The 6,598-nt window shown below is 33.2% G+C and overlaps 1 pseudogene; it reads right to left on the bottom strand.

Moving 5' to 3' along the window:
- Positions 1-4,807, bottom strand: LOC122294278 (annotated as a pseudogene).
- Between the last annotated feature and the right edge of the window lie 1,791 nt (positions 4,808-6,598).

Genomic DNA, 6,598 nt, shown 5'->3' with positions numbered 1-6,598 from the left:
TGTTAAAAAGCAAACTTATATCAGTAAATTAATGAACCCAAATCCTTCCCCCAAAAAATACCCGAATTCTTTTCCATTTTTTTCTGTAGCTGGAGAGGCCATCCGTCTCTTTTTATTTCATCCCTCTCCCCATGTTCATCAGAATAGAACGTAGATGACCTTGTAAAGGCTCTTTCCTGTCATTTTCCCAAACAATTCCAGAATATTAGAATTCTGCTGATCATTCAGTTTTTGGCAAAACAGCAGAAGCACCCATCAAGTTGTGAGGTGGTAAGTACCGATCAAAAAATAGTTGTGATGTGGTAAGTATTGTGGGGAGGTGAGGAAACAATTGACGCTTTAACTGGTGACTAATTTAGCTCAATTATTTGTAATCGAGTAAGATAACCAACTTCTAGGAAAACTAATGTCACATTAAATCTGATGAGCAGTAATGAACCTTAGTCTCACTGATTTATGGCTGATGCGACAGTGGCACTACTCTGAAACTTTCCCTTCCACAATTTCCTAGCTTTCCTGACTTCATCCAATTGTACATCTGGGATGCTTGTATGCTCATCCAATTTTTCAACCCATTCTTTCCAAGGAGATCCAGAAGGATCCAATAACTTTGAGACTTCAGGCAACATTACAGATGTGTAGAAATCGTCAACTGCCATCAAAATTTCTTCTGACTCAACTATAGTCAGCATTTCAGGCCTCCTTACATCTCCAGGTCTTTTTCTCAGAGAGAAACTGTTTCCCCTCAAAATCAGAACTTCGGATGGGGCAAGGGGTAGAACAATCCGTGAGAACTTGGAAAGTGACAACATTAGAATGTCTCTGGGGAGTAAGTTGCGCTTGACTGCCACGGCAGTCCCAACCATTTTGCGGATCTATGAAAATGACTGATGTTAAAAGATTGTGGAATGAATTAGTATGACAAATGAACCACATTAGCTAAACTGATTGCAAATTTCTTCACCAAGTACAAGGCAACCAAAGGACAGCTATAACTCACTGATTAAAATTAATACCGGGGAAAAAGATCTGAATTATATGGCATGTAAAGTGGAGAGGGAAAGGTATCCATGAAGGGCCACAACCATTATCAGATGCTGGCAGAACATTTGGGCCAGAAAGATCATGCATTATAGTCTATCAATAACATAATTCTAGAACATAATGGTTCAACATAATACTTATTAAATGGATGTCCAGAATCACCTTTGTTGACACCAGGAGGAAGTTTCTATGAAGGCTTATTTTATATATTTTCCTGAAGAAGAATAGCAGTTGGAAAGATAATTGATAACTTGCACTTTCGCCATATCAGAACCCACTTATAAATCCTCAACAAGGCAAGATTTGAGTAGACGAGCAATTAGTTATCTACATATGTGAGTTATTTTGAAATCGAAGGTATTGCATGGAAAAAATAATTACTGAAACCTTTTGAGTTTGTATTGCATGTAAGACTAAGTGTAAACACCTAATTCAGCCTCCACAAAATTTAAGAAGTTGCAGTAAGTCCATAAATAATATACAATTTATAATTGATTCCTTCTGTTAGACTGATTAATAGAAATTGATGGTGTCATATCAATTTCTAATAAGACGGTTGATGTGACAAACGGAAGCCGGCTTAAACATTGACGCACTTACCAACTTAAGGAAAGAGATGATGAGTCTGTTAGCAATGATATTTTTGTTTTTAAAGTTTTGTTGTATTTAACCAGAAAAACTAAACGAAACTGGAACTCCTTGTATACTGACAGTTGCTTGCCTAAAATTAAGTACCTAACATTTATCATGAGAGATACGCATATACTCCCTATAGAAGTCACCATCACCTGAAGTTGCACCCTCATGTAGTTAAAGCAAGTTTTATGTCTACAGTTCCATGTGTGTTCTTCTGCGTCTAAATTCTTTTAGCATCTGAAATAATGACCGAATGGCATGTAAAAATGTATCAAAAACAAATAAACTAATGCCCTTGATTATATTGCAAAGACTTACTTGATGTAGCATGAAAGATTCTCCCCATATAGAAAGCTCAACATAAGGAAATCCAAGTGATTTCTCCAGTTTTCCGCAAGAACAGTGAATAATCTTTCTGAAGTGGGAAGCACCTATCCTGTCAATCTTATCAGGTTCATGCAGCCATCTTGCACGAACAACAAAATTGGTAGTGTGAGCCTTCAGACCATTTTCATGCTTATCACCAGTGTCAGATAACATTCATTAGAACTGCTGGATTCTGAAGAATTTTTGCTCATCCTCTCAATATGTAATGTAGTCACTCCATCAATCCCAAAATCTTCTTCTGCATCACTTTCCCCGCACTCAGAGATTGATGCCCCACTGGATGAGTTTGCTCTTGTAGGGACATTGCCAGTTCCAAGTGATCGTTTGGTACGAAACTGTTCCCTGTACTTGGACCGTACTGTATAATTGTGAAAAGGATGTTCTCCCTACAAATGGCATTCCTAAAATATAAAAATTGGTGTACAAGTAACCCCTAGCACATGGAAAAATAGACGGTATCTATAGACCATAATCACCGTAGACTATTCTTCATAAATGCCTGATCGAGAGGGTCATAATAAATCATTCATAATCAACCTTCTGAGCTGGTCCTAAAAGAAGGCTTAGAGAATTCTTATATGAAGAAATATTCAATAGTACTTAATAGAAAACCGTTGAAATTTTCTTCCTCCTATTCATCATAACTTATTTTCACCATCCAAAAGTATTAACACCAGGTCATTCATATGAGAGGATCTGAAGCTAAGTTAAAAGCACATTAGCTTGCCTATGAGCAGGATGTAGAGTGTAGCAAATAAAATGGGAGCCCGAGACCGGATGGAGTCAATAAAAGGTCATGCAAAGATAACATACACTCCACAACCAGTGGAGAAACGACAAATTTACACTACTAGAGGAGAAAAGAAAGAAATGACAAGTGTACCACACCTCAAAAGCATTTAATATATGATTGAAGTCTAACAGATGATGATCAACTTCAGCTGCGCTGAAGTAACTTTTGATTCCAATAATTTCAGCGGGAATGAGATAAGAATACTTCCGGAGATTACACTCCCTTCTAGGATCAAAGCTCCTATAATACAGAAACAAGGGAACCAAACCAGATTAGAATGCAAAATGGAAGAGCAGAACAGAGGTGTGAAACCAAACTTCATGTCATGAGTAACTCAACAAATCACGGACTTCAGGTTAATCAAAACTATTTCTATTCTTTCCATAAATAATGATAAATGCAACTCTAACTATACGGACAACATTCCCAAGGCCTGAATAATAACAAGTCAACAATTTGCTCTTCATCTAATAATGAACCATTATGATGTTTGCCAAACTCTTTTCTTTGTCTTCACTAAACAAACTCTCTTTCTCCCATTTTAAATAAGGCATGATGAGAATTGCAATTTTTTAATAGTTGCAAAAATGTAATTGGCTCAGTTTGGCTAGTTTGCGATTAATTAGTAGCCAAAAGCAAGTCTAATGAGGAAATCATTAATTCATTCATTATATATGCTTACCCAATTCATATCTGCAATAATTGAAACAAAGTGATTTTTTCAAGTAAAAGCAGCACATGCTCATTTTCTTTTCCATCATCAAGATACCAGAAATCCTCCGTTCTTACTAATACCATCCATTGGATTTCCTATTAGGAGGAAAAACAACAAAAAGTCAGGGTCTCACCTCTGTGAGGGCAAAATGCTAAAGACTTTAATATTTTTAGGAAGATAATAGTTGATGTGATTTCCAAGAGCCATGCCATAAGGGTCTTCTTTCCATGCATTTTCAGGAATTTCCATTTTCAAAGATATGGTTGTTGCCAACGAGTGAACCTAAAACATACGAAGCAGCACAAATATCCAAAAAGTAATAAATCAGAACCTCGTGTCGCACACAGGAAAATTATAAATACAACATAAAACAAGCAGAAACTAGTTAATGTAAGTTACTCCTTTATCGGTACGGCTACTTCTTGCCCATGAGATTTTCTGGAGATTCCCATAATTACTATCACGGATCCCACCGGCCTTAAAAATGGCCATTTCCAATTCTTCTTCGATAGCTACATGTCAAAGATTGTAACACCTATTTAGAAAGAACCCCTCCCCGCTTGTTGGAGTCAATTGAAGTAGCATATGTAGTGCATAGAAAATGTCATTAAAATAACTTAATGAACAAACACAACACGATTGCACAAAATTCATGCATCAAGGAAAAAAAAAATCCCGACAGGGATGTTTCATATTATTATTGCCAATGAATACACATATTGCTCAGTAGAATATTAAGCAATTAAAAACTAGAAAACTGAAAAGAAATGAAGTATCTTACTGGATAATGAGTGTTCATCTCGTTGCATTTGTAGACCTGAAAGATATATAGCACAAACGTCCACTGTATAAATCAAATTAACATGTGAGGAGGAAAAGTTTCAAAGAAAGAAAATATAAAGGAAGTAACCTCGGTAAGCGGTTCCCACATATCCGACCCGCAAGACGACCTTCTTTTTCCGGAAAGGTACCCATTTGTGAGTGAAGGATGGAGATGAAGAAGAGGAAGAGGAGCAAGAGCAGTAGGGTAAAAGGGGGAAAGCTGGGATTCTGAAAAGCCAGGAATTTTTTGTTGGGTTGGGGTTTTTTATGAGAATTGGAGAGAGTGGGTTACGAAGAAAGGAGACGGCCATGTGAGCGTCTGCTGTGCTGATGTTGATGAGCGTCTTCGGAAGGGGTGGCCGTACGTTGAGCCCTGTGCTTAATAAAGCAACCAAACTATTGGCCGTACGACCACCGTTTAGCACGTTAAAGATATCTATACTTCCTTACCACATTTTTTTTTTTTTTTGGGGTACATATAATTCATATTCCTTTCTTAAATTTTCAATAAATATCAATTTAGTGGAATATTAAATTAAATCCAAAAAAGTAAAATTATGAATTTAACATTTGTTTTGTGCAAATGAGTTGAATTTGAGCACTAATGGGTGATAACTTTTCAATAAATATTTTTATTAAAACATAAATAGAGTTTGAATTTAGGATGAATGTTAGGATGCCGCTTAGCTTTGATCATTAGACCGTATCCATTAATACAAGTTTTACTTTTTATTTTTTTATTTTTTAACATATTTAAATAATTTTAAAAAATAAGAAAAAAATATACAATTACATTGAAAACCACTTACTTAACCATTAAGTAAAAAAATAAAATACATAAGTGGTTAAAAATGTGCAGACAAACTCATGAAGCATACTAGCATTTTTTTTTTAAATTTATTTATTTTTATTACAAGTTGTTCATTTATTTTTCAAACAAATTTTAATTTTTCACTAGTTACTTAATTTTTTAAAAAAATAAATTATTTATATCGTATCTTATAACTTTACAGCGTTTTATCATTAGTGACAAAATAGAAATTCATATTTTACTTTAAATGCAATGAGGATGCTAGTAACCCCTTTTTAACTATCATCTTTCTTTCCTTTAGTAGTTTAACAATCATCTTTCGTGATTTCAAATGATTTGAAAATATTTATTGTTTTCATTTTTTTTTCAATTTATTGTTATCATTTATTTGAAAATCATTTCAACCATATAATAAGATGATGAAAAAATGATAATTAAAATAAAAACTTATGATGTATCTCTCTATAATATACCAATTTGCTAATGTATCACTTGGCCACTTTGATATGAATAATATTTTTCAAATACGACAGATGTGATTGAGAATAATAAAATTTAAAATGAAAAATTAATGTGAGTTAATGAACTATATATTGATGAATTTTGGGTCACTTAAATTTCCACCAAAGTTTAAATTTAAAATAAAAAATTATAAAAAATTTATAATATTTGCTAAACATTCAGTTTTTTCTAAAAGGATTAGTTGCAAATGCAAAAAACAATGCGTAAGTGTTTGCCATTCTGCAAAGAGCTACATGAATTTTCACCATTCACACAATTAATCTAATTTGGATTTATTTATTTAAAAATCACTGTTAATTTTAATACCTGTATCCAACACTCATTAATGTTTTATCTTCTTTATTGATCAATTGATTTATTAAAAAAATAAAATAAAAATATATTAAAATCACAAAATTATTAAAATATATATATATATTTTTAAAAAGATACTCTCCCCGTGGGTGGCTAGTGGCTCGGCTCTGCTCTGCTCCCGAAGAGATGGGAGATGGAGCAAGTTCTGTTAAATGCTATGGTTATAAAACTATTGGTTCAGACCGAATCGAATCGATAATCTTATTGGTCAGTTTCAGGTGTGGTTTTCTTTTTATCGAACCAAACGAAGATTGATTGAATGTATATATATTAAATATTTTTTTATATGTAATATATTATCTTATATAGTAGTTATACAAATTAATCATGTAATTTTCATGCAAATTAAATATCATCATTGATCATATATACAATAAAATTATTTAAAATTTGTTAACCATATATAAAATATTAAAAAGATCATTAAATTTTAATTTTCCTAATTTAATTACTTTTTTGTATTATTCAAAAAAAAAAGAGAAAAAAAAAATGTTCATGGACTGTATTGGACCGA

This window comes from Carya illinoinensis, chromosome 14 (assembly GCF_018687715.1).
Source record: "Carya illinoinensis cultivar Pawnee chromosome 14, C.illinoinensisPawnee_v1, whole genome shotgun sequence".
Taxonomy (NCBI): domain Eukaryota; kingdom Viridiplantae; phylum Streptophyta; class Magnoliopsida; order Fagales; family Juglandaceae; genus Carya; species Carya illinoinensis.
Note: the sequence above shows the minus strand (reverse complement) of the source record. Positions and strands in the feature narration are given on the sequence as shown.